This window comes from Eptatretus burgeri, chromosome 13 (assembly GCF_056783735.1).
Source record: "Eptatretus burgeri isolate ZD-2024b chromosome 13, Ebu_testis_v1, whole genome shotgun sequence".
Taxonomy (NCBI): Eukaryota; Metazoa; Chordata; class Myxini; order Myxiniformes; family Myxinidae; genus Eptatretus; species Eptatretus burgeri.
The window spans coordinates 6,541,916-6,569,290 of NC_140973.1; the positions used below are offsets into that span (position 1 = coordinate 6,541,916).

At 45.0% G+C, this 27,375-nt stretch overlaps 1 long non-coding RNA gene across 2 annotated transcripts in view; it reads right to left on the minus strand.

Annotated features, from left to right (window-relative positions):
• Positions 1-27,118, minus strand: part of LOC147013757 (uncharacterized) — a 34,222-nt gene extending 7,104 nt beyond the window's left edge. For both annotated transcript variants that reach the window (XR_015050502.1, XR_015050501.1), the window contains exons 1-4: positions 25,550-27,118; positions 18,899-19,096; positions 17,608-17,693; positions 7,696-7,764 (exon numbers count right to left, since the gene is read on the minus strand). This is a non-coding gene — a long non-coding RNA (uncharacterized LOC147013757). The remainder of the gene's footprint in view (positions 1-7,695; positions 7,765-17,607; positions 17,694-18,898; positions 19,097-25,549) is intronic.
• Between the last annotated feature and the right edge of the window lie 257 nt (positions 27,119-27,375).

Here is a 27,375-nt window from a genome sequence, read left to right on the forward strand (position 1 = left end):
ACGAGCCACTCGTTCAGGATGACGGAGCACGAACCACTCATTCAGGATGACGGAGCACGAACCACTCGTTCAGGATGACGGAGCACGAACCACTCGTTCAAGATGACGGAGCACGAACCACTCGTTCAGGATGACGGAGCACGAACCACTCGTTCAGGATGACGGAGCACGAACCACTCGTTCAGGATGATGGAGCACGAACCACTCGTTCAGGATGACGGAGCACGAACCACTCGTTCAAGATGACGGAGCACGAACCACTCGTTCAGGATGACGGAGCACGAACCACTCGTTCAGGATGACGGAGCACGAACCACTCGTTCAGGATGACGGAGCACGAACCACTCGTTCAGGATGACGGAGCATGAACCACTCGTTCAGGATGACGGAGCACGAACCACTCGTTCAGGATGACGGAGCACGAACCACTCGTTCAGGATGACGGAGCACGAACCACTCGTTCAGGATGACGGAGCACGAACCACTCGTTCAGGATGACGGAGCACGAACCACTCGTTCAGGATGACGGAGCATGAACCACTCGTTCAGGATGACTGAGCACGAACCACTCGTTCAGGATGACAGAGCACGAACCACTCGTTCAGGATGACGGAGCACGAACCACTCGTTCAGGATGACAGAGCACGAACCACTCGTTCAGGATGACGGAGCACAAACAACTCCTTCAGAATGACGTAGCGTGAACCACTCGTTCAGGATGACAGAGCACGAACCATTCGCTCAGAATGATGGAGCACAAACCATTCGCTCAGAACGAGGGAGCACGAACCACTCGCTCAGAATGACGGAGCACGAACCACTCACTCGGAATGATGGAGCACGAAATACTCAGTCTGGATGACTGAACAATTAATCACTCACTCTGGATGACGGAGCACGAACCACTCGCTCTGAATGACAGAGCATGAACCACTCATACAGAATGACAGAGCATGAACCACTCACCAAAAATTATGGAGCACGAACAAACCGTTCAGGATGACGGAGCATGAACTACTCGCTCAGAATGACGGAGCATGAACAACCCGCTCAGGCTGACAAAGCTTGAACAATTCACTCAGGATGACAGAGCACAAAACATTCACTCAGGATGATAGAGCATGAACCAATTGCTCAGGATGCCAGAGCACGAACGACTCACTCAAGATGATGGAGCACGAACCACTCACTCTGGATGACCGAGCACAAATCGCTCGCTTTGGATGCCCGAGCACGAATCACTCGCTTTGGATGATGGAGCATGAACCACTCGTTCGAAATGACGGAGCACGAACAACTCGCTCAGTATGATGGAGCATGAACGACTTGCTCAGGATGACGGAGCATGAACGACTCACTCAGGATGACGGAGCACTAACGACTCACTCAGGATGACGGAGCACTAACGACTCACTCAGGATGATGGAGCACTAACGACGCGCTCAAGATGACGGAGCATGAACAACTCGCTCAAGATGACGGAGCACGAACGACTAGCTCAGGATGGGCCGAACGACTCGCTCAGGATGACGGAGCACTACGACTCACTCAGGATGACGGAGCACGAACAACTCGCTCAAGATGACGGAGCACAAACAACTCGCTCAAGATGACGGAGCACGAACGACTCGCTCAGGATGACGGAGCACGAACGACTTGCTCAGGATGACAAAGCACGAACAACTTGATCAGGATAACGGAGCACGAACAACTCGATCAGGATGACGGAGCACGAACAACTCGATCAGGATGACGGAGCACGAACAACTCGATCAGGATGACGGAGCATGAACGACTCGCCCAGGATGACGGAGCACAAACGACTCGATCAGAATTACGGAGCACGAACCATTCGCTCTGAATGACATTGCATGGCAAAATCATCTGCAGTGAGTGAGCAATTCACTCAGGATGACGTAGCATGGTTGTTGTTGTTGTTGTTTTTTGTTTTTGCAATAAATCCTGTTGTAGCGAAAACGCGTTATCAGAATATGCTCTACCTTGTAGCATCTGCCGACTGTACACCCCGATCGGGACAGGAACTGTACCACCGTACACTGTAGGGTGCTCAGGAAGTGGCATATGCACTCAAACAAGCATGGTTGTAAATGGTGGATGAGGAACGGCTGGCCAGGCTGTGGCAGCACACCACATAGGATACCTTAAACTGTAAAAGCCGGTCTTCACCACCCGCAGCAGTTAAGGAAATTAAATGAATTTGTTCAAATCATGACTTTTTCACAAAAGAGTTTCTGTTTAATGTAATGACGATGGAGCATGAATCCTGAAGACATCACAAAGTTTAATTCAGCATGAAATATACTTTGCACATAATCCACCACGTTGCCTGCTCGTCTGTGCATGCATCACGTGGTACATCAGCTCGTCCACGCAAACGTTATAACATTATTTTAATACGTCCACTTTTCACCAGATTTGCTTTGATTCCGTGTTGAGCAACTCGTTGAACCTCTAAAATACAGACACAGATCTGGCAGACACTATGGATAAGCAGTCCCTCTATGAGACAGGGTGTGAGGTCAAGCAGTGAATGGATTAAATAATATGGTGTCCCTTTAAGGTTCATCTCTGTTATTTGAGATTTAATGCATTTACCTTATGAAAAAGGTATTTTTAGTCGGACTTTCACACAACTTGTTGCAGTCGAGTCTGAATCTGTCAGCAACTATAAAAATAGCTCCGCAAAGCGGGCGTAACCCCTGAGCCCCTTGACGCAAACCAATTTCAAGATGGTGTCCATATTGAAAATCGCAGCACGGCACACGCACACACGCACGCACCGCAGCATGCCCATTTTGGAAAGGAACCTTCCTCTCCTCAACCCCATTATACCTCGCCAGAATAAAATCAATGTCTGAAGCCGTTCAAGTTATTGTCCGGAAACCAAATTCAAGATGGCTGCTCTAGCCGCCATATTGGATATTGGATTACGCTGAATATCGAAAGAAACCTTCCTCTAAACACCCCCATTATATCACACAAAAATGTAATCAATAAGTCAAGCCGTTCTCAAGTTATTGTCCGGAAACCAAATTCAAGATGGCTGCCCGAGCCGCCATATTGGATATCGCATCGCACTGAATATCGAAAGAAACCTTCCTCTACCCAGCCCTAACACACACTGCTAAAATGGATTTAATCGGACAAGGCGTTCTCCTCAAAATTGACGGAAACCAAAAGTTGACAGACGGACGGACGGACGCCCGCACAACACCTGTGACGACAATACCCCTTCGCCAAATTCCGGCTGAGGGGTAAAAATAGCTCCGCAAAGCGGGCGTAACCCCTCAGCCCCTTGACACAAACCAATTTCAAGATGGTGGCCATATTGAAAATCGCAGCACGGCGCACACGCACGCACGCACGCACGCACGCACGCACGCACACACACACACACACACACACACACACACACACACACACACACACCACCAGATCAAGTGCAAGTAGAAAAAAAAGAAGAAAAAAAAGAAAAGCAGAGCACCCCATCTGTGATGTCATTTGATATTTATTTTTGCTTTGCAAAATTAAAAAAAATAAAAAAAAAATCAATCTGTCAAGCCGTTCTCAAGTTATTGTCCGGAAACCAAATTCAAGATGTCTGCCCGAGCCGCCACATTGGACATCGGATTGTGCTGTATATCGAAAGGAACCTTCCTCTAACCACCCCCATTATAATACAATCAATGTGTGAAGCCGTTCAAGTTATTGTCCGGAAACCAAATTCAGGATGGCTGCCCAAGCCGCCATATTGGATATCGCATCGCACTGAATATCGAAAGGAACCTTCCTCTACCCAGCCCCAACACCAGCTGCAAAAATGGATTTAATCGGACAAGGCATTCTCCTAGAAATTGCCGGAAACCAAAAGTTGACAGACGCCCGGACGGACAACGCCTGTGACGATAATACCCCTTTGCCAAATTCTGGCTGAGGGGTAAAAACCAGAGTTGGTGTCAAAGCCACCCAATGCTCGCCTGTTTATACATTTATCGTTTTTAAAAGACTAATTTAATAATATTTTTTATAAAGCATTGCAGTGAAGTCTGATCCAATTAATTTTAAAGCAATATATGTATTTGTATATTGTAATCAATAAAAAATAGTGTGGTAGATAAAAACATTAGAAAGGAAAAAAAACTTTAACGTTGATGTGCTACAAACAAGTTAAGTTCAAAAATTTAAAACATTTGAAATTATTTTTTTATTTCAACTTCACTTCATCAATAATATACCCCAAAGGAACCTCCATGCCAAATATCAGCATCCTCATACACACATTAAATGAATGGCAAGCATCTAAATAACTTGCACCAAAAACTTTAACATTTTCACGCTGACGCTCACCCTCACGCCGGGGGTATCGCTATAGCTCTCTGTTCTTCGAACAGGCGAGCTAAAAATGGAAATAAAAACCAAATCAGAGTTAAGCAAGGCCATGAGGCTGCCAAGAACATTTGAGAAGCCTCACATTCCCCATACAAATCTCTTTACGACATAAATTAATCAAATGTCAACGGATTTTCACGGAAATTGGATTAGTGGAGTCTGAACCTACATTAGCAAATACCAAAAGTGAAAACAGAAATCGAATAAAACGCAAGATAAAGTCATGAAGCTGCTTGGAAGCACATGGAAGCTCCTCAGCTTGCATTGCTTTATATTGTTGCGGTTGTGGAAACGGCATGCCTCCAAGGCAATGGCATCCATCATACAGTGGTCTCCAGACAGTTATTTCATTAATATATGTGCAGCTAGACCTTTCCCTCGTGTCTAATGGGTCAAATGGGACGGTGCGTTGCGTGGATCTCATAGTGAGGTCTGATTATATCTCTATCTTCATTCCTATTCTTTTTCTGTTATTCCTGAAATAAATCAAAGCAGGCACATCACCCAGACAGCCACCTGTAAAAACCGCAGCCACACCCTTCACTTTCAGTATGCGTCTTCGGGGAGGCCAGCAGAAGCCTCAACCACACGACGGATGATGGAAGCATCCTCTGCTGTGTGAAAGTATGTCTGCGAGAATACGGTGTCAAAGGGAATCGTGGAAGCAAACAATAAAAGCCCAACGCCGTACAGGACGCACGTGGCACATTCTTTTTAACCCATTTCTGCATCTAATAATTATATCCAATCCTTTCTTTCAATCCATGACACAGATCAGAGCTGGCACCACGCAGGCAGCTGCCTGTGAAGATCACCACTCTGATAGATAACCGCATGCACAATGGAGGACCCACGCGCAGCCCCGTGATAATTTATCATCGTACAGTACTGGACACGAATAGCGCACCTCTTCATTCGGGACTGCACACCGATTACAATGGCATTTTATCATCGCACAGAACGGGGCACGAATAGCACATGTCTTTATTCTGCGTGCTGATTACAATGGCATCATACAATCGCAATGTACGGGACGCGCATGGTGCATATCTTTGTTCGGGTCTGCGCGTTGGTTCACAATGGCGTCTTACTGTTGATTCTCGTTCGCCATCACGGCCACCAATGTCTCCCGCGGATGGCAGACATCCTCGCGCACCTGCGCCTCGATGAAGGTGCCACCAAGTAGAGGCATGCTGTACGGCCCGGATCGCTCAGGCCGCATAGCGTACGGACGGGACAAGCACATTGATCGGCATCAACCGCAGTGCGCCAGGTGTGCCCGGGCAGGCATGCGGGACCGATGCAGCCCTCAGCCAATCGCCGGAGCACAGCCCCGGAGTTCGGTGCAAGGCGATTCATATCGCGAGGTGCGGAGCAAGATGATTCCACAGCCTGGTGAGGTCTTGCTGGATGCACCAATGAGGCCGCTTCTGGCCATGGCAGTCGGGCCGTGTGGTGGCCAGGGCCCAATGGGAGCACCCAATTCGGGTGATGATGCATCACTTCAGGGTGGTGCCCCACCCTGCACCGCAGGGCCTATAAATGATGGATCGCGAAGCCGTCCGTATTGGAGTAGTGGTCATCCTCATCCTTTTTTTGTCTGGCATTGGATCAGTCTCTGTATACGCATGCTGCTGCCACTCCTCCCACTCACTCTCAACTCCACCTCCTCCACCTACTCGCCGCTGGTTCCACCCACCCACCTGATCCCGTCTGCCACTCTGCCCACTCCCTCTCGACTCCACCTCCTCCACCCACTCACCTGATCCCATCTGCCACTCCACCTGCTCACTCTCGACTCTGCCTTTTCCACCCACTCGCCGCTGGCTCCACCTAAAGTCCCTCCCTCATGCCTGACGGTTGCGCCCATTCTTTGGATCAGCGCAGGTGCTTTACCGGCACCGTAGCCAAGCAGAAGACGACGCACCAACTATCAAGGAGGGATCGTTCAGCGGAGCATCCCCCCAAAACGTACTGGGTGGCATGGTCGGTCAATCGTGCAAGGTATTACAAGACCATTAGTCTCATCTCCTCTCCTTTCTTCTCGTTATCTCCTCTTCATCGGGGTGTGTGTGTGTGTGTGTGTGTGTGTGTGTGTGTGTGTGTGTGTGTGTGTGTGTGTGTGTGTCATGGCGCCTGTCCTCGCTTCAGTTAAGATTGCAGAATAATTATATCGGGATAGGTCTGCTCTGTATCTGCTTTAGCAAGTTGCTTGTTTTGACGCACCACACATTTCTTTGTATCTCTGCCGACACACAACAATAAACTACGTTCACTGTGCCACATATTTTTCCTCGCCTGCCTATTAATAAATGATTGTGTAGAAATGTTCCCAGCTCGTTTTTGTCATTTCTTTCATTGATCCAGCATGGTCCGTATCCAAGCTGAGCCAGGACTTTATTCCCAACGATCCGTTCTTTTAGCCAGTACATCCTTGGCAGTGTCGCTCGGCTGCATCTGAGCCGGTAAGGTGACCCAGTTCAGACAAGGCGTACCGAGGGCATGTCCTCCGGTAATGAGGTCATGTGATTATAATTTGGTAACCAATTTAGACGGAGGACCCTAAGTCACGTGGTTGAGTTCTTGGCGTTCACGGTCGATTAGGGACCCGCCGCGTCACGGAGTTATCAGTGTGCGACGGCCTGAGATTCTCGAGTCTGGTGGGAACCCAAGATAGCTTCACCCCCTCGTGGCCTTCTCACCCGACCCCCGGCCGATACAATGTAAATCCTGTTAATAAATGATTGTGGAGACACACCGATACAATAAATCCACAACACAACGTAAACCCGTTTTTTAAAAAAAACCCATTTTCAGAAACCTTGCTGCAATCGAGTGTTAGGCAACCTTAGAGACTGTGAAAAAGTCAAAACAGAAGTTGAATTCAAGTTCAAATTTATGCGAGGCCACTCAAAAGCAAAAAACAGCTACATTGTACATTCTTAAGAGAAAGCCCTTTCCCACGTCGTAAAACACGATGGCAGAGGATCGCCTGATGAAGGATATAATTAAATAAGGCCGGTAATTATCTTCAAAAGGGGTGTTTTAGTTAACCCAAACACCCAATTTTCACTCTTGCACTTCCTTTGAGCTCCCTTGGTTTGCATGCAAAGTTTCAGGCTGCTCGGTTTCATGGTTTTGGCGTTATGGAGGACACACATACGCGCACGCACACACACACACACACACACACACACACACACACACACACACACACACACACACACACACACACACACACACACACACACACACACACACACCTCATCCTTTTCACTCTCTTACCTGACCCAAGAAGTCCAATCAACACCACAAATGGTAACACAGACATCGTTTCACTTGTCCTCCGGGATCCTACAAGTATAGAAGAGGGTAAAAGGGGTCCAGATGGAATATTCGGAAATGAGGATCTGAGGAAAGGAGGAGTGAACCATGAAAATATTTAATAATGTTTTCATAAACAAGTTGGTAATATGTTCAGTTAACAATAATTCATGAAAATGACAACAATGCAAGCTTTTTACTCGTACAAAAACAAAACACCTCCCTATAATTGAATTATTATTGTCCTCCTTTAACTTTACTTCGTTATACTTGCCAGAGGGTATTGAATTTGGGAACGTTTTTCGTTTATTTATTTGTCTGTCTGTCCACATCGAACGTGCAAAACCTGGGCCGCAAACACCACCTGGTGGTAGGTGAGTTTGGAAACTTATCGCACACAACATTCAGGTCCTATAGATTAGTTATATCGGTAAGTATGTGTTTTATAGATACCTTCCTTTTCCTTGTCTAATGGGTAAATAAATGTCCATGCGCTGTGATTTATCTTTAAAGTTAGGGTTTCCCTTTATTGGAAAACCTAATCTTCCGCATGACAACAGAAATGATCGTTGCGTTGCGGGAGTGCTGCACAAACAGCCCCGGGATTCTCCGCGGACCGAAGGGGGGAGGGGTCGGGCTGGCAGAGATGGATAAAAGGGGAGCCAGAAGCTGGTCAGAGGGGAGAATCCTCGCGATCGAGAGACGACAAGCGACATTCCTGGATAAGGGACCTTCCTCGACAAAAGAGGAGGGCAGAGGAGGGAGGAGAGAAAGAGCAGAGGAGCGGAAGAGCATTTCCCCGACCTGGACCTCTCGTCTTGCCGGGGCGCTCGTCCCAGGGAGCCTGTCTGGCTGGTCATGGTCAACGCCGCCCTTCTCCTCCTCACCACAACAGAGAGCTCTCGGAACGCCAGTTCCCGCAGGAACCGCAAGGGTCGCCCACCGGTGTCCGGGTTCGTCTTGCCTCCGCCGGATCGACCGACTTGAAGACCGCACGAGGCGGACAGGTCCAAGTTAGACCCTGGTCTTCAACCCACCTCTCCCTCCGAGCTGAAGGTCCTAATAAAGACCATTGAGTGTGTGTGCGTGTGTGTGTGTGTGTCTGTGGGCCCGTCTGATCAGTAGTGAAATGTATGTGTTTTTGCCTGTATTTACGTGCTTAATAATAATAATAATAATCGGTTTAGCTCTGCTTATTGCATGCTTCCCCCTCATTTCCCCATTACAATTCAATAAATATCCCCATTTGTTGAAAGTTTCAGCTCGTTCCTGTCTGTTCCTTCATTGGCTGAGCGTACTGCGTGTTGGGAATTAGCTGGCCATCGCGTTGTAACAGGACAATCGGACCGACGGAACCCGGTGATCAAACCACTCGGGACGCACATGGAACGAGCACGCTAAGCAGCTCGTTCCGTACGGGTGCCGTCGAGGGTGAATTTCCCCGGTCGATTCCCCACGTGGATACTTAGGTAAAAAGAAATTTGGCTATTCACCCTATTCCACGCGGGTGACCTGTTGGCAATCATTGGTCCAGTCAAGACCCGTCGGATCCGGACTTCTCCAGAGTGACGACCTAAATTCCGGGCGATCATTCGAGCCGACGCTGCAGCTCCATCTCGCGGTCGTGCTCGCAGCCGACGTCTGGCCCCGCAACAGTACTTACACGTTATCGTTTTTCAACGAAGTATGTCTAGAAAGCTTATGCAATTAAAATTCCAGCACCTTGATAAAGTACGTATTACCAGAATTACCATGCGAGTACGTCAACAAAGAATGCGAGTACGTCCAAAGCAAGTTGACTGCGCATCCTCCATCATACAATGTCCTTCCTTGGCACACTTGAACTCCTATCCACCTTCAAGGACTTCCTTCATCCTTAGCTTGATGGACAACGGCTCTCCCCTCTGGGCTAGCACCCCTGAGTCACACCATGCGAAGCTCCGTCATGGAAACCAAGGCCGTCAAGATCATCGGAAACTCCCGCTCTGAATCTGAGTTTGTGGGCTTATCACTGCACCATTGCAGAGAGGTCAGTGGTCTCTCTGTCTTCGACTGCCTCCTTTCTGGTCTTTCACCCTCTGCTCTATCCGTGCTTTACCCCCCACTGCCCCTAGGTTTTTGCAGGACACACGGGAAACCATCAACCCCCTTCTGGTGAAAATATATATTATATATATATATATATATATATATATATATATATATATATATATATATATATATATATATATATATATATATATATATATCCAGAATCACTGTTCACCTCCACCCATTCGATCCTCCTTTTTCCCACCTGTGGAATCAACTTCCACATCCTCTTCAATCTGATTCCTCTCTCCAGGTCTTCACGATAGCTGTTCATCTCAGATGATACCTCATCCAAAATCTTTTTCCCTCCTGGGAAAAATTCTCCATCCATCTTGCCCACCCCATGCATCCCTTCCTGCCCTCATTTCTCCCCACACCCATTGTTTGTCAAAGTCGCCCAGCCCCTTCAACCCCGCTGTTGGGGCCCCCCCTTCCCCCTTTTGTTATGTTATGCCCTTGTCCTTTCAGTGACTAGCTCTTCCACAAGCGTTGACACTGTATACAAATAAATAACGACAATACACCTGGGTGCTCACCTGGTAGCGGCTGGATAAGAAAAACAGGGAACCCCTGGTAGATGTGGATAACGTACAAAATAATTAGATACCTTTGGAAAGTAAATACCTCTGGATTTTTTAAAAAGCATGAACAAACTTTGGGAGATGATGAAGGTTGTGGTCAAGTTTCATCGAAATCCATTGGAATGTGAGAACACATTGTTCGGGAATAGTTTGAGGAACATGATGAAGTGTTCAGGGTGTTGCCCTGGCCTCCAAATTCTCCAGATCTCAATCCGATTGAGCATCTGAGGGATGTGCTGGACCGACAAGTCCGATCCACGGCGGCTCCACCTCGCAACTTACAGGACTTGAAGGATCTTCTGCTAATGTTTTGGTGCAGGATACCACAGGACACCTTCAGGGATCTTGTGGAGTCCATGCCTCGGTGGGTCGGCGCTGTTTTGGCGGCACACGGAGGACCAACCGTATATTAGGCAGGTGGTCATCATGTTTTGGCTCATCAGTGTATAGTGGTTCCCGATGTAGTTATGTTGTTATTACTGTAGTTGTTCCAGATGGGGCCCTTCTCTTGTTGTTCCTGCGTTACAAAGGCATATTGTGTTGTGAGGGATAAGTTGGGTTTCTTTCCCCATTCTCCTCATTTTCTTCACATTACATGATCTTCTCCTCACATGACCGGCACACGCTGCCACACGCCTAATTTGCATCTGTACACCAAAATCGTTTGAACATGCGTGCCACAATCCAACTTCCATTTCTACCACCATAGCCTTCTTCACCACAATTCTCCCACAATGCAAGTGATGACCACCCTGCCTGCTTCAGATACACACTGGACTTTATTTTCATTTCAACAGCACAATTCAAATGGATTGTCAGCCATCAGGTGCTCAAACAACTGTATGGAACTCAGACCCTTCAAGTTCACCATCAAAGCCTTTGTGTTGGTGTTTGGAGGATATTTGTGAGTAAGCACTCCAAGTGAGCAAACTTACAATGTTTGAAGTTAAAGGCTCAAGATGTTCAGATAGATATAACACATCAAACTTTACAAATCAGCTGAACTGGTCCCTCTCGTTGTCATGGTTTTAGACTTTCCAAACATTGAAGGAAAGTTTGGTGTGATTTTAATCACAGCCCTTTCTACTGACTTGGAACTGGGGGAATCATGGATCACAAGGACAATCCTGTCACACACATGATTCTCACCCCTCGACTCCATTCTTGTACATTAAACACCTCGTCTGTATTACTTTACTGCCCCCGGGCAAACCCTGTGATACTTCCCCAACCACCAAAGTGAATAACAAGCGTCAAACTCATGTTTTGTGACAGTGTTTCATATTTTCTCTCTGATGTAAAAATCAAGCCCAAACCGGTTAAACCCCATACCTGCTTCATCCGGTTCGTGAGTTTTCGATTTTTCATGATGTTTCTTCACAATGTGAAAATCCTGAAAGTTTTTTTTCTTGATGCTGAACTCTTACTTTCCCATGTAAAGTTGTGAAAATTGGGCGATTCAACATCACACTGTGATCTCCACCTAATTTTTGTTTTATAAAAGGTTAAACAGAATTCAAGGAAATACCAGGCACAACAAATCCCACCCATTTAAGGCATAAAGTTATTTTGGGGATCAAATTTAGATTTGATACATCTTTAACTTGAATGTTGATTATAAGGAATAGAATAAGGAATATTTTAGTCTTAGTTTGAAGTCAATTAAACCATTTTTGACGAAGTTATGAGCGAAAAACGATTTTGATCTTTTCGTGACCTTGACCTTGACCTTTGATCCAATTGGACCCAAAAGTAAATGGGGTCGTCCAAGGTTTATTGCCCACCTGTGGATTAAATTTGATAGTGTTTGCTAAAGCCGTTTTGCCGTAAAGTTGCTAACAGACAGACAGACAAACAAACAGACAAATGAAAAATCGTGCTTAGCACGACACTTGGCGAATTAGTTGACCCTTCCGTGTGGTGGTCCAAGCTGTAATGTCATGGAATGTGTGGTGTTTATTTGTTCGTACATTAATAAAATGACGCGACATCACAAATAACAATTATCAGGCGCGCGTTGTCGTGGTAACGGCAGCAGATTGAAAATTTTCACAACTCATTTAAAGCCACCATGTGACATTTAACAACTTATCATCGGTGCTTGTTGCCTTCATTCTGATCGTAGAAAATATTTGAAAATACCTAGGAACATTGCTTTTCAACCATCTTTACGATCCCGTTATCAGATTTGAAATATGTTGTCAAACAAAAACTTATATGTATTTTATATGTGTGTTTTTCATGTTTTGGGTGACCCTGACCTTGACCTTGGGTCAATTTCGATCAAACTTTGTACACATGTTAATATTACATGCATAAATAGACAGTAGAAGTTTCAATATAATAAGTGCAAAACTGTTTGAGAAATAGCCATGTGTAATTCACAAAATTACCCCTTGGTTTATAATGGGCGATAATATAAAGTGATGCAGAATCCAGATCCTGATCTTGAACATCACCAAAAGTCACATATCTTTTTGCACTGTGGATTTCTATGAGCCGTTAAAATTTCATCCAAATCGGTTAAGAATTGTGACCTGGAGAACGAATAGAATTTTTTTTAAATCACGCCAATAGCTAAAAACTTTGACGTCATACGCTTGCGAAAACTGTGCATAATTTGTACTGACATGCATTTTAAAACATTTAGATATTCCATTGAATTTGTTTTGGCGTCAACAGAAAGTCGCTACGACTTCCGGTTACTGAGTTATGTTCAAAAGCTTGTTTTCACCTTTTTTGACGTAACATCGTGACGTTAAGTGCGATTATGACGTGATTTGATCCCAGACTATTTCAGCAAGATTGGCTATCACGTGTTAAAATTTGAGAACGATTGCTTCAGTAGTTTCGGCTGCACACGAGTGTAAATATTTTTTTAAAATGACGTCAAGAGGCAAAACTTTGACGTCATACGCTTGTGAAAACGATGCGTAACTTGTAAAAAGATGCATTTAGTAATCATTTAGATATTTGAATGAAGTTTAATTTGTCGTCAACCGGAAGTCGCTACGACTTACGGTCACCGAGTTATGTCCAAAAATGTGTTTTCACGTTGTGTGACGTCACGTCGCGACGTTTAGTCCGATTAAGACGGGGTTTGGACGCAGACCGTCTCAGGTGGATTGCCTATCAGGTGTAAAAATTGAAGAAGGACTGGTCCAGCCGTTTGGGCTGTAGACGACCGGACAAACAAACAAACCAACAAACGGAACAGACCAACATACTTGACAAAAATTGAAGATTTCGCTAAGTAACAAACCGGACGATTACAATATACCATTCCCTCCCTCCGGAGGGTGGGATAACAAGGAAATCTAACAGGTGGAGGCCATTCAGCCCATCATGCCTGCGCAAACACCATACTAATTTATCTACATAAGATCCAAGAGCAAGGAAGAAAATGTCAATATTTTTACACTAATTAATTTATGATTATTTTTCATATTTTTAAAAAGTTTTTTTCTTTTTTTTTTCTTTTTCTTTTTCCCCTCAGGGGAGGGGGCATGGGCTCAGGGGAGGAGGTATAAAAATATACATCAACCACACAACACCCCTTGACAAGCCCCCAACAAAAGCACTCTGTACACATGCACACAATCACCCATCAATGCTGAAACTACCAAAAAGTCCTGCCAACATCCCTACACCCCTCTATCTCCACAACTTCCAGGAACCTATGTAATTCTAATTTAAACTTATCTGCTGTTTCTGCTGCCACTCCCCTTCCAGGGAGGCCATTCCATGCATTAACTGCTCTCTGAGTGAAAGTCCCCTACCTTGCTACCATCTCAACTCTCCTCTTCTTTACTCTCAGGCTCTGGCCAGTGTGACCACTCCTCATTTTTATAAATGCCAAGGTGAGCCAATGAAAAAAGGCAATAATTCACAAGGTTTCGGAAACACGATGATAATAGAAAACCTATATGCCAAGAAAACCTATAGAAAACCAAGACGCCAAGGTGAACAACGAATGGCTAAGATCTTGTAAAAAAGCCAAGGAGTGGTCACACTGGCTATGGCCCCTGGCCATATCACTGCCTACTCTGTTAAATAATGCATCTTCACTTATTTTATCTCTACCTTTCATTATTTTAAACAACTCTATCATATCTCCTCGTAACCGCTTCCTTTCTAGTGTATAAAGCCCTGTCTCCTTCACCCACTCCTCATAGCTAAGTCGAGCTCGGCCCGGAATCAATTTAGTAACCCTGCGCTGAACCCTCTCTATGGCGTCTATATTTCTGATATTTCTGATAGGCGTCTGATATTTCAAACCTAATAAATACCTTCTGCTTCTCCTTAATAGCTTTCCTTGTCTCACTACTCAACCACCCTGGCCTCTTTCTACTTCTAGTTTTACACCTCATTGAAATGTACTTACTCTTCACTGTACACATTTGGTCCTTGAAGGTTTCCCATTTCTCTGGTGCTGAATGTCCTGTTGTTAGAGTCTCCAAATGTACATCACCCAACTCTCTCCTCATACCCTCAAGGTTTACCTTCTTGAAATCTAATAGCCTTACCCTCCTATCCTGAACTCCAACCCTTAACAGAATCTTTGCACACACAATGTTATGGTCACTTGCTCCTACATACTTCCCAACCTCCACTTCCTCCACCATATTGGGATCGTTACTTAAAAGGAGGTCTAAATGAGCCTGGTGTGGCACAATGGTTCAGGCGGTGGCTTTGGATCATTGGGGTCCTGAGTTCGAGCCCCGCTGGCCACTGAGTTAGCATCAGGGGGTTTGACTCAGCCTGTCATCCTCCTGAAGGTCGATGAAATGAGCACCAGTATACTGGTAATTATCCCTGCAGGGTTGAAGGCGACGAAAGGGTTGGCGTCAGGAAGGGCATCCGGCTGTAAAAACATTGCCTCAAGAAAGGGTACCATGATTGGAGCCCACAAAAAACTGACCCCTGCTCAGGGATAAAGGCTTTCAAATGGTGTGATGATGTGATGACTTCAAAGGAGGTCCAACACTGCACTCTCAATCGTGGGCTTATCTACAAACTGGGTTAAAAAGCAATCCTGGACTAAATCTACGAAATCCTCATCCGCTCTGTCCTTTCCCTGTTCCTGGACCCAATCTATCCCTGGCAAGTTAAAATCCCCCATAAGGCCAAAAAAAAAAAAAAATGTTGCATTGGCGTAACCCGCCCGACCCTAAAAATTCCGCCGACCCTACGTTTTTTTTTTGTTTTTTTGCTATCAAAAAATTTTGCCGACCCTATTTTATTGCTATTTTTGTTGTTTTGCTATCGTTTTCAAGTATCTTGTTGATTGCGATCGCGATCGCAAAAACCCGGAAGTGTTTCGGACAGAACCCGCCGACAAAAAGGGTGGTACTCGAGCCGGGGGAGATTTTGGGAGGGATTTATTAGGAAAAAAAAAAAAAAAAAAGATCCCGACCGACCTACCCTATTTTTCAGTGACCCGTTACGCCAATGCAACATTTTTTTTTTTGGCCTAATCAAGACTCTTTCCTTACCACATCATGCCCTTTTGAATTCCTCATGTACTTCTCCTTCCTCCTCTTCCTTCACACCCAGAGCCTTATAAAAGCATCCTTCCAGTATCTGACTGTTTTTACAATCTCTAATCTCCACCCATACAGAATCCTCGACATTTATTGGTTCACGAGCGCCAGCCAGAGTGACCACTATATTTGTTATGTCTGTGTGTCTGTGTGTCTAGAGCATAACTCCATGGACTTTGATCCGATCTTGATGAAACTTGATTATATGTTCGATATCAATGTCTCGTTGTGTTTTACTGGATGAGGGCATGGCTAGGCCCATTGTGGGTGGAGCCACGCCTAAAAAATAGCCATTTTTAGGGGGTAGTCGGATTAAAAATCTATCTTCTCCTCGGGAATTGACTGAGTGGAATGAGTTCTTCGGTATTTGAATAGCAAAATGAATAATCTCAAACTTGTCGTTGTCCGATTTTTCATTTTCGTCCCAAGGTCAAGGTCACAAGGTCATAAACTTAGAAAATTGCGAATTCTGACATAAAAATCATATGACCGCCCAAATTTGAGAGCTTGGATGACAATATATTTTATGCATAATCTTGAGGTCATTCCCCACCTAAAGTCTTGAAACCATTTTTCTCTATCTCCAACACCTCGCCCGTGGTGCCCCCTTCAAGTTTGTTTTTACGCTGATTTCATCAAAGTATGGATAATCCGAGGAGTGTGAAATGCCAGATAGCCGATATGACGTTATATTGTTCCTGGAATGTTCCGGAGGAAGTTTTGCACCAAAGGTCATAATCCTAGACCTTTGACCTTTGAAGGTCACAAAGGTCAAATTTTCAAAGTTGTGGGAATTGAACCGGGTTTTCGACCTTCTTTGACGAACTAACTCCAATAAGCTATAGCACGTATCCTGTTTCCTTATTTTAATGTCCACAACATTGTTTTGTGACCTTTAAAGGTTATGCAAAGGTCAAATTTTGAAAGTTGTTGAACGAAACCTGGTTTTCAACATTTTGCAGCGAATAACCCATCACTCGTACCACATCATGTTGATCATTTTTATAATTTGGTCAAAATTATCACATTATCTCATCCTTGACTTCTGAAACAATCTACATCGTAAAATACCGCTCGTGAACCATTGTCATCTTCAGACTTGTTCCTTCCTTAATGTCACCCTTTTCTCTTCATGCAATGCTGTCCTTTACCCAGATTGTTACTTCTCCTCCTATTCTCTCCTTCCTATCACACCGATACACCTTGTAGCATTCTAATCCTGTCCTCCAGTTACTCTCCTCCTTAAACCATATCTCACTCAGTAGTAGTTTGTATGTTTGTAGAATCCGATGAGAGCCTGGGAGGTCGATGGTTAAATTCTCATCGACCTTGCATTTTATAAATTAATGTTGACTCCCCTTGAGTTATCCCCATGATAATTGAAATTAACATTTGATAAAAAAATATTTCTGCCTTTCAGCATTTCTATTGTTTTTTTACATATAAAATTTTATTTTCCCAATCTGTTTAACTTTTCTCAGTTTTTACTCAAATTAGTTTCTCAAAATCCATGTTGCTGTTCTGTCCAAAGATGCATGTTGTGTCATTTTATGGGACAGTCTTGTAATTGATTAATTTTTCACAAATTGTTACAACAAAAGGTAACAAAAAAAATGTTATAATAAAAACAGTGAAGTTAGTGTAGTAAATATTCCTACCTTTGTGTAAAACAGATTCTTCAATCCTGGTGCAGGTCTTTACGTGTTCTGGATTTGACGCTTTATATATATCATTTGACAACGCCCTGCACAGGTGACATTTCCTGTAATCACTTACTAGTTCATTCATGATATTCTATAAAAGGGTACAATATCCTGTCAAACTTGTAATATGCATCATCAAACCTATTACGTGGCAAACATCAAATGCCAAAGATCAAACATCTTCAGCCCGATTGAGGACTTAAATGCACAATCACAAACAAGAACGTGTTGTGGAATGTCAGCCGAGGCACCCAATTGTATTTTCTTCCACCCTCCATTTTTCTCCTATATTCACTTTTAAATTAGTTTTGTTTGAAACCACTTGAGCGATTGACACAGAACTTCCCAAATAGGAGAGCCTACCCATGGAGAATCTATTTAACAAAGTTACATGAGATTGGATGGAAAATATGGCCAGTGTTCAAAAACTTAACATTTGATTTGTTAGTTCGTTTCATTTCACCACCACTGTACGAACATAAAAACAGTCTCTTACACCTCCCGACACACATATAACGTCCCTTTTACCACACAACCTCGCTAAACAGGCATTAATGGGGGATCTGAGCTCATCCTATATTTAGTAGCTGTTTTCTGTGGGCATTGGTTGCAAGGTGTTTCGCATACAGTTTCAGTAACTATAATATTTTTGATCGGTAGCTTCATAAGACTAGTCCAGATCGCCTGATTGCAAAAAGGAGTGGTAATGATTGTCCAGTTGATGTATATCTGGATGTGTTGGTTAGAGTTGGACAGAGAATGGTTTTCGTACGAGTATGTATCATAAAGTTGATGATTTCAGTTTCCCTGTAATCTTGGATACCTTTCCAGGTGACAATCAATGTACCACTTGAAATGGGTCACAATGTCTTTTCATCTCAGATACTCAGATTTGGCAGAATTTGTTCAAGAAAGGATGATTTTGTGGAACGTGCTTAGAAGGTTTTTTTCCATCATGTCAAACAAGGGATATTTGGCCGATTGTTTGATCAGATCTTGTGAGAATGTATTTGGACTCCATAGTCACCTTTTATTTAAGTTTGGTTGTTTTTCATGTAAACTAGTTCCAATTGCATTGCATTTGATAAAATAATAATGATTTAATTATTTTAGTGAGGTAAATTCTTTTATTAATATTGTTGATTAAATGTATACAAGTGAAGGATATATATATATATATATATATATATATATATATATATATATATATATATATATACACATACATATATATAAAAGTATCTACTTGGGGGAGGGGGGAGGTGTGGGTCACAGGGTTTGCATGTGGCAGCCAGCGAGGCAATATTGTTGCGGGTGCCGGGTATCGGCCGCGGTCCTTCCGCTGGATGGAGCCGCAAGTCGGCTCGACCGATCGCCCGGAATTCAGATCGTCGCCCCGGACAAGTCTGGAGTCGACAGGTCCTCTATCGCAATGGTTCTCAACCTGGGGGTCGCGGGAAGGTTGTCAAAACAAATATATAATAAAGAAATTCATAAATATTTTTTGAAAATGATTTTTCAATTAAATCTCCCATACCAATGTTATAATGTTGTCATTATGAAACGGATTGGAGCAGCAAGTGAAATGTGTTTGTGTGTGTGTGTGTGTGTGTGTGTGTGTGTGTGTGTGTGTGTGTGTGTGTGTGTGTGTGTGTGTGTGTGTGTGTGTGTGTGTGTGTGTGTGTGTGTGTGTGTGTGTGTGTGTGTGTGTGAGCGCAGCACGGTGGCGGGTGCTGAAAGTCAATGTTCGCGCTAGCTAACTCCTGCAAGGTGGCTGAATATGGATCGGTGGCTTGTCAAAAAACGTCTGCCAGCTCAAGATGCAGACCAAGACAACACATGTGAAGGTGGGCCAACTGTTACAAGTTCAAGTGAAAAACGTAAGGCGCCGGCGGCAGATTTGGCCTCCAACAAGCGTCGGAAATATCAGACTGACTTTCTGCAGTACGGATTCACATGCCGAGCCAAAAATGAAGTGGAATATCCACAGTGTGTTCTGTGTTCAGAAGTGCTTACTCACGAAAGCTTGAAACCGATGAAATTGAAGAGACATTTACAAACCAAACACCCATCCTACATTGACAAACCATTAGATTTTTTTCGTCGTAAGGAGGGAGAACTACAGAGCCAAAAGACGATTGTATGTGAGCACTCTACAATCCCCGTCAAAGCCCTTTTGGCTTCATATGAAGTGGCATACCTGGTTGCTCAATCCAAAAAGCCCCATACTATTGCAGAGAGCCTGATCTCCCAGCAGCGATTGCAATGACCAGAGCTATGCATGGTGAAAAAATAGCGAGCACACTTGAGACTATTCCATGGTCTAATGACACAATGGCGAGGCGCATTGGTGAAATGGCCAACGACATTAAAGAGCGGCTCATTGACCGAGTGAAGAAAAGTGGAAGATTTTTCCCTCCAAATTGACAAAACAATGGATGTTTCCAGTGATGCACAGTTACTTGTTTTTGCAAGATACAGCTACGAGGGGAAAATGTTCGAGGATTTGTTGTTTTGCTCGACACTTGAAGGAACTTGCACTGGTCGTGACATTTTTAACAAACTGGACAGTAAAATGCGCGAGGAGGGGCGTAGTTGGGAAAATTGCATCTCTGTGTGTACAGATGGAGCTGGAGCCATGCAGAGGACAAGAAGGGGACTGAAAGCTAAAGTTTTGGAAGTGGCGCCGCATGTCAAATTCACTCATTTGATTATTCACAGAGAGGCCCTCGCCAGCAAGAACCTCGAGCCACAACTCCACAATGTTCTCCAAACAGCAATTAAAGTGAACTTCATCAATTCCCGTCTGCTGAATACCAGACTGTTTGTCACACTCTGCCAGGAAATGGGATCGGAACACGACTCTCTACTATTTCACACAGAGGTCAGATGGCTATCACGGAGGAAGGTTTTAACCAGACTGTTTGAACCGCGTGAGGAGGTTCGCATTTTCCTCTCAGAATGCGGCTCCCCCCCCCCTCGCTGACCACCTGACCGACCCCACATGGGTTACTGGCCTTGCATATCTGGCAGGCATATTTGATAAACTGAACAGTCGAAACTTGTCTCTCCAAGGCCCAAACACCAATGTCCTCACACTTTCTGACAAGGTTACAGCGTTTACTTAAGGCCCGGTCACACCTTGATGTTTTAGCCAACGTTTGCCGATTTTTGAATTTTTTTTTCTAAAACGCTGGCACACGTTGAATACGTTATGGGTAAGTTTTAATAACATTGAGAGCACGCTGAAAAACACTGCCATACGTCATTGTACGCTGGCTTTAAACGTTGTACTTTTTGGTTGTCTTCAAATTTTTTCATGCTTGAAATTTCACGACGTATGCCGGCGTATGACTCACACGTTCCGCTACGCTGGCCACAAGTTGTATGCACGGTCTGCGATCGTTGACAGACGTCAACACATGCTACTTGTAAGTTAATCATAAGTTGAGACACGCCGAGGTAATGTTTAGCGTACCCGAAACTTATTTCTAACCGATGATTAACGTGTTGTTGGCACGTTACGCGATCGTTGCCACACGTCGACAGACGTTACTTTTAAGTTACTCATAGGCTGAAAGACGTCGGTATAATGGATCGTACTTGCGTCAGCATCCACGGCCACGGCCAGGACACTTATTTGCAGCATTCTTCAAACTTTTCTTGGGCATGACGAGGATGTTCACACTTCGATGTCTAGCTTGGCTATGATTCCAATTGTCCATCGGCAGCGTCTATTTAAAATAGTCAAGTTTGAGCGTTTTAACACGTTCAGAAGAAACGCTTCAAATTTCAAAACCCCAGCGTCAAAAAACAAAGGCGAGTGACAGCAATTTAAATCGTTCATTGTAAACAATGAAAATAGCTGAGTGGTACCGTTTAAAAGTCGTTGAGTGTAAAAAAAATCCAATTGTTGAGCGCAAGCGTCTACTTTCAATAGTGGAGATGCAGCCATTTAAATCGTTGAGTTTATCATTTAAATCGTTAAATCGTTAAATCGTTAAACGCAAGGAGGATCCATCATAACCCACACCCTCCCCCTCACACTCACCTACTACTGCCAACATGAACAAACTACTACTAATACTAATACTAATACTGATACTGATACTGATACTGTTACTGCTGACATGGACATCGACTCAAAAAGGACTCGAAAACACTGTTGGGTTCCCCTTTTATGAGCAGCATTTTTATATACCAATTCCCAAAACCGCTGGGAACACGTCTTTATATGGCAGTTGTAAGCTAGAAACACGTTCATTTTTTTTTTTTCTCAACCGGAAGACGTCATTGTAATACGTCTACATACGTCGATGTGTGTTGGGACTACGTAAAGAATTGGTTCAAAGCACGTCAAACATAAGTTAGAAATAAGTTTTGCGTAAAAAAGACATTACCGCGACGTGTTTCGACTTATGAGTAGCTTATAAGTATCCTTTGTGGACGTGTGTAAGCGTCCGCATATCGTGTGTAAAACTTATCCCCATCACATGCGGAACGTGTGTCATACGCCGAGTACGTCGTAAAATTTTGAACATGTTTAAAATTTCTTGACGTACTCTACTTACTACGACGTATGATAGCGTACTTTAGCGTTGTACTCATGTATACCAAACTTACTCATACCGTATTTGACGTGCCCCAACGTTTTAGACACATTTTTCAGAGGTCGGCATACGCTGGCAAGATCGCCAAGGTGTGACCGCGATGTTGTCACTTCCATTTCTACGGCAGTTATGATTCGAATCGTTGTGCGTCAGCCTTTTAATAGGCTACGTCACGACATCGTCGGCGATGCGTGCAACGCGCTATGCCTAAGTTAGACTATCGTTGGGCATCGGTTGTGTCGGCCGACAATAGGTTCAGCATTCGTTGGTATAAGTTATCTATAACACAACGAAACGTTCTGTGTCCATTACTAATATGTTATGCATACGACCAACTCGTTATGAATACGTCCGAATCCTAAAAAAAAAACATCAAAAGTTCAACGTCAGCCAGCGTTTTACATACATTTTAATACATTGCCATCGCTGGCTAAAACGTCAAGGTGTGACTGGGCCTTTAGAAGCTTGAGCGGTGGGCAGCGCGAGTCGAAGAAGGCAGTGTGGAAATGTTCCCTGAGCTCGAGGACTTCATCGACAAATTTGACATAAGCATCCAAACAATAAAAGGACTTATTGCTACTCACCTCAGAAGCCTGCTTGGTCACTTCAATAGGTACTTCCCAAAAGACGACACCCCAGAGAGAAACGACTGGACACGCCAGCCTTTCATCACCTCATCTGCCCGACACCTGTCATCGGAGCTTGAGGATGCGCTCTTGGACCTCTCCTCTGACCGCACATTAAAGACCGCTTTTGCCTCATCCACACTAGAGGAATTCTGGCTGTCAGTGGCCGCAAAATACCCAGGACTATCAAAGGCTGCAATTGATATTGTTGCGGATCCAGGGTGGCGGGATTCTCACTCGGTCCAAGGCGCCACCCTCACCACCACCGTCTCCGGGGTTTATAACGCCGGCCGGCTCAGCACAGGCCTTGGGTCACGCACCTTCAATCGCGATACCAACGTAATCCTTGTACCTTGCCAGTTGGGGAAATAGAACCCCTGGTTACAGACTGGTTTTGTCAGATGCCGAGCATTTTCTGCCAGTCTGTAACCATTTTGGTTTTATATGCCAATCGAACGGATCGTTCCTCGACGCGACACGAATTGATCCATAGCGGCAACTTCATACAAACCTACTCGATTTATTGGGGAACATCGGGGAATACGACACAAGCAAAATTCACGACAATGTTTTTATTAACAATCCTCAATCCGTTCCTAACTCGGGAACCACGGCCTACAGGTTTCGAGGGGGTCGCTACCGAAATATGCCTTAAACAACATGCAGACAAAGACAGACAGACAAACAGCATGCATGCAAGACAAGACAGAGTACTTGGTGAGGTTTCATGGACGAGAGGACAGTGTCGAGAGCACGAATTTCGCTCGCAACAGGTGGATGTCCACGGATTCGAGCTCCCGCTCGAACGTGCCGCATGGCGAAATGGAGCTCGTCCTCCCTTTTCCCCTTTCGCACCGCACGCTGTCTCCGCGCTCTCTGGCCCCACGCAATGTCGACGACATAAGTCCGCCAGATCAACGATGGGCTTCAGCCGATCTCTCTCCAGGGTTCAGCATACAAATCCAGGCCAGGCCCATTCACCAGACACGGCCCAAATTGAGGTGCCGGGCTCCACAGGCGGATCGACAACGTGTCCAGCCATGAGGTGAGTAAGGATCGTCAGAGGCTCCGTGGCCAGACGCCGGCCGAACCAGTCGATCACCTCCCCAGACGAGTCGATGGTCGACTCCACATGTAGGCAGCCTCTCAAAGCCGACTGCCGTTTTTGTACCGGCAGATTCCACTGTCCTTCCTTCGTTCGCTCGCTTCCAAAACACGTCGCGTCTCGAGAGCGACCGTTTCCACACACTGAACCTTTTTACGAAGCCTTTGTTTCCTCTCTCGTTTGCTCGCCTCTCTCGGCGAAACCGACAAAACTCTTCCCCCTTCGCGTCACTTCCTCCCTCCAGCCACACCCTCTCTCCAGGCCACACCCCCTCAGCCGACTGGGAGAGGCCGATCCCGGGATGGGGAAGGAATAAGAGGGATCTCTCATTTCACCACCACTGTACGAACATAAAAACAGTCTCTTACACCTCCAGACACACATATAACGTCCCTTTTACCACACAACTTCGCTAAACAGGCATTAATGGGGGATCTGAGCTAATCCTATATTTAGTAGTCCAATAAGGGCCATTTCCATAACAATATACTTATTCCATTTGGATCTACATACCTTTGTGAGAAGATCTTTTCCTCACCGACATTTGTCAAGAACAAATACAGATCACAGCTCATTAGAGTTGAGGATGTAATGATCTTCATGTTGCATGATAAAATTTAAAACTGTACTTGAAGCCAAATTGATTTAGTTTTTTGTATATTTTTGATCAGTAATGCAAGGTTTGTGTACGTCTGGTAGCGTCATGCGTGATAGTAACGTCTGTCTGCAGCAGAGGGTCCCTCAATCTTCCAGTCTGTGTCCCGTGCATAAATAGGCTACGTACCGCTCTTTGCAATTACAGAAGCCTTTTTTTATGAATGCGGCTGGCTGTTTTTACTGTGTTATACATCAGAGTGTAAATAATTAATTTGTGATGCCAGTTTAGTTTAGTTTAGTTTTAACAGCTGTCAGTACCGAGGTCTTGAACAATGTGCTCCAGGCACTGTGGATTTTTTTATGCGCTCAGTGACGTCACTGCAGTGCGTTTCAAGTGTGAGTCGAGAGGGGAGTCGCTAAACCCAACTTAAAATTTTTGTGGGGGTCGCGGCTCCAAAAGGTTGAGAACCACTGGTCTATCGGACCGAAATTTGCCAATGGATAGACCACGTGGGGTAGGGTCGATTGCCAATCTTCAATTTACCCAAATACCCACGTGGTGCAACTCCCGGGGAATTTCACCCTCTATGGAACTCGTAGGGAACAAGCCGCTTAAGCGCGCTCGTTCCGTGTGCAATTCCGAGCGGTTTAATCGCCAAGAACCGTCGGTCCAAATGTCCCCTTAGGGCCGTAACAGCTTTAACTAATTCTCAATCACACGTCATGTCGAACCAATGAAAGAAACACAAAACGAGCCGACACATTGAACAAATCGGGATATTTATTTATAACAGGCAGCGAGGGGAACACAAAGAGCAGAGTTAAACCAAGTAAAGAAAGGGAAATAATTTACAGCAAAAGTACGAAACAGTTTACTAGTTATGGACAGGGGCCACACACAGACGCACACCCAAAAGAAACCTTCCCTCCTCGTGCGGTCTTTGACGAGACAGACGTACCAGGACGAGATCCGACGCGTCGAGATGCGACCAGGGCAGCACCAGCGACGACGTGAGACCAGAAGCGTTCCGCGCTCGAGCTGACGGAGAACCAGACTCCAGCGAAAGGACGAGATTCATTCCCTCAGTCCATCCAAAACCAATAACCAAGGGCCTTCTCTTCTGACCACTCCCCTCCTGATTGGACGAGGGGTCCCACGCGGCTCGTGGCCGCCTCCCCATTGGCTGAGGCACGCGTGTCGTGCTCGCCCTCTGCTCATTGGCTGGAGCTTCGAGCCGAAGCGACGGAGGCTCCGCCCACCTCCTCGCCTTCGGCCGCGAGCCTCATGGCGCTTGGGCTGAGTCGGAAACGGGGCGGGTGAGACGCCCGCTCCTTGCCGATTGGCTAAAGGGTTGCCATGCCGATGGTAGGCTCCGCCCACGCGCGTGCACGAAGAATGCCGGGATCGTTATGGCATCAGGATGGAAGTGAAGATGGCGTTGTTATCGTTGTTACAAGTGTAAAAACCCTATCAAAATAAATTACAGCGCATGAACATTTAATCACCCATTAGACGAGGGAAAAGGAAGCTATCTATAAAACATGTACTTACCGATATAACTGAGCTGAAGGACCTGAATGTTGAGTGTGACCATGGCTTCCAGATCCGCAACAACATCAAGTCGGTTTTCAGTGCACAAAGTTTGAGTGGAGTGGTGAAAAAAACAACTCTATTTGAAATGGCAATCGTTGTGATCCATGATTTTTCCCAAGCCTGGTGTTGGCTCAGTGGTTAGGGTGGTGGCTTGGGATCCCAGGGTCCTGAGTTCAAGTCCCGTTGGTCGCTGAATTAAGACACCAGGGGGTTGACTCAGCCTGTCATCCTTCCAAGGTCGGCGAAATGAGTACCGGTGTGCACTGGTGGAGGGGCACTGCATCAGCGACACAGTCGCGCTTCCAAGAAATTATAGCTTCCCCGGCAGCTAAGCTGCCATACACAAGAAGAAAAAGATGGTTAATCCCTAATCCACATCAACAGAAAGGGCGAGGTTAAAATCATGCAAGTAAGTTGATAAAAAACCCCTGAGGGGTCTCACTGAAAATAACCACAATGACAGGAGCCAGTTCAGGGGGTTTGCCAAATTAGTCATGTTCAGGCCATCTTTACCTGGGGCATTTCACAACACACCTTTTGGATAAGCTCACTTGGAACAACATCTGTTTTGGGGTATAGTAGTGTTAGAATATATTTACCGAAATGCATGGACATGAAAAATTCTGTTTTCAATTCACGTAAATATCATCGTGACATTTTTAACAAAATTGGTCAAAACAAGATTCAGGTGGGTAATATTTCTGAATAATCATTTCACGTAACTAAGAACTAAACAAGTCTGGAGACGACAATTGTTCACGAGCGGTATTTGACGATGTTGATTGTTTCAGAAGTCAAGAATGAGACAACGTGATAATTTTTGACCAAGTTATAATTAATTATCGTGGCCTTCAATCAACACCTCAGAACAAGGAAATTATGTGAACGTGTCGTCACTACCAGAATATGACCATGCATTTCAATGTTTTCTTGACAAACACCAATAAATTCATTCCGAACTGTGGTGAATTAACGTGAATCGAGGGACATGACGCGGGATCACATGTTGTGCGTCTCGCGTATAAGGGGAGGTCTCTCTGCGGCACGAGTGATTGTCCCCGGGGCATTGCTATTGACATCGGCTGTTCACTTGATGCTCGTTAACTGAAGGTGCTCATTGACTGGTGAGAATGGAGATTATATCGAACTCCGTGCTTACGCGGATTAGTCTGCAATGGTTAACTGCACATG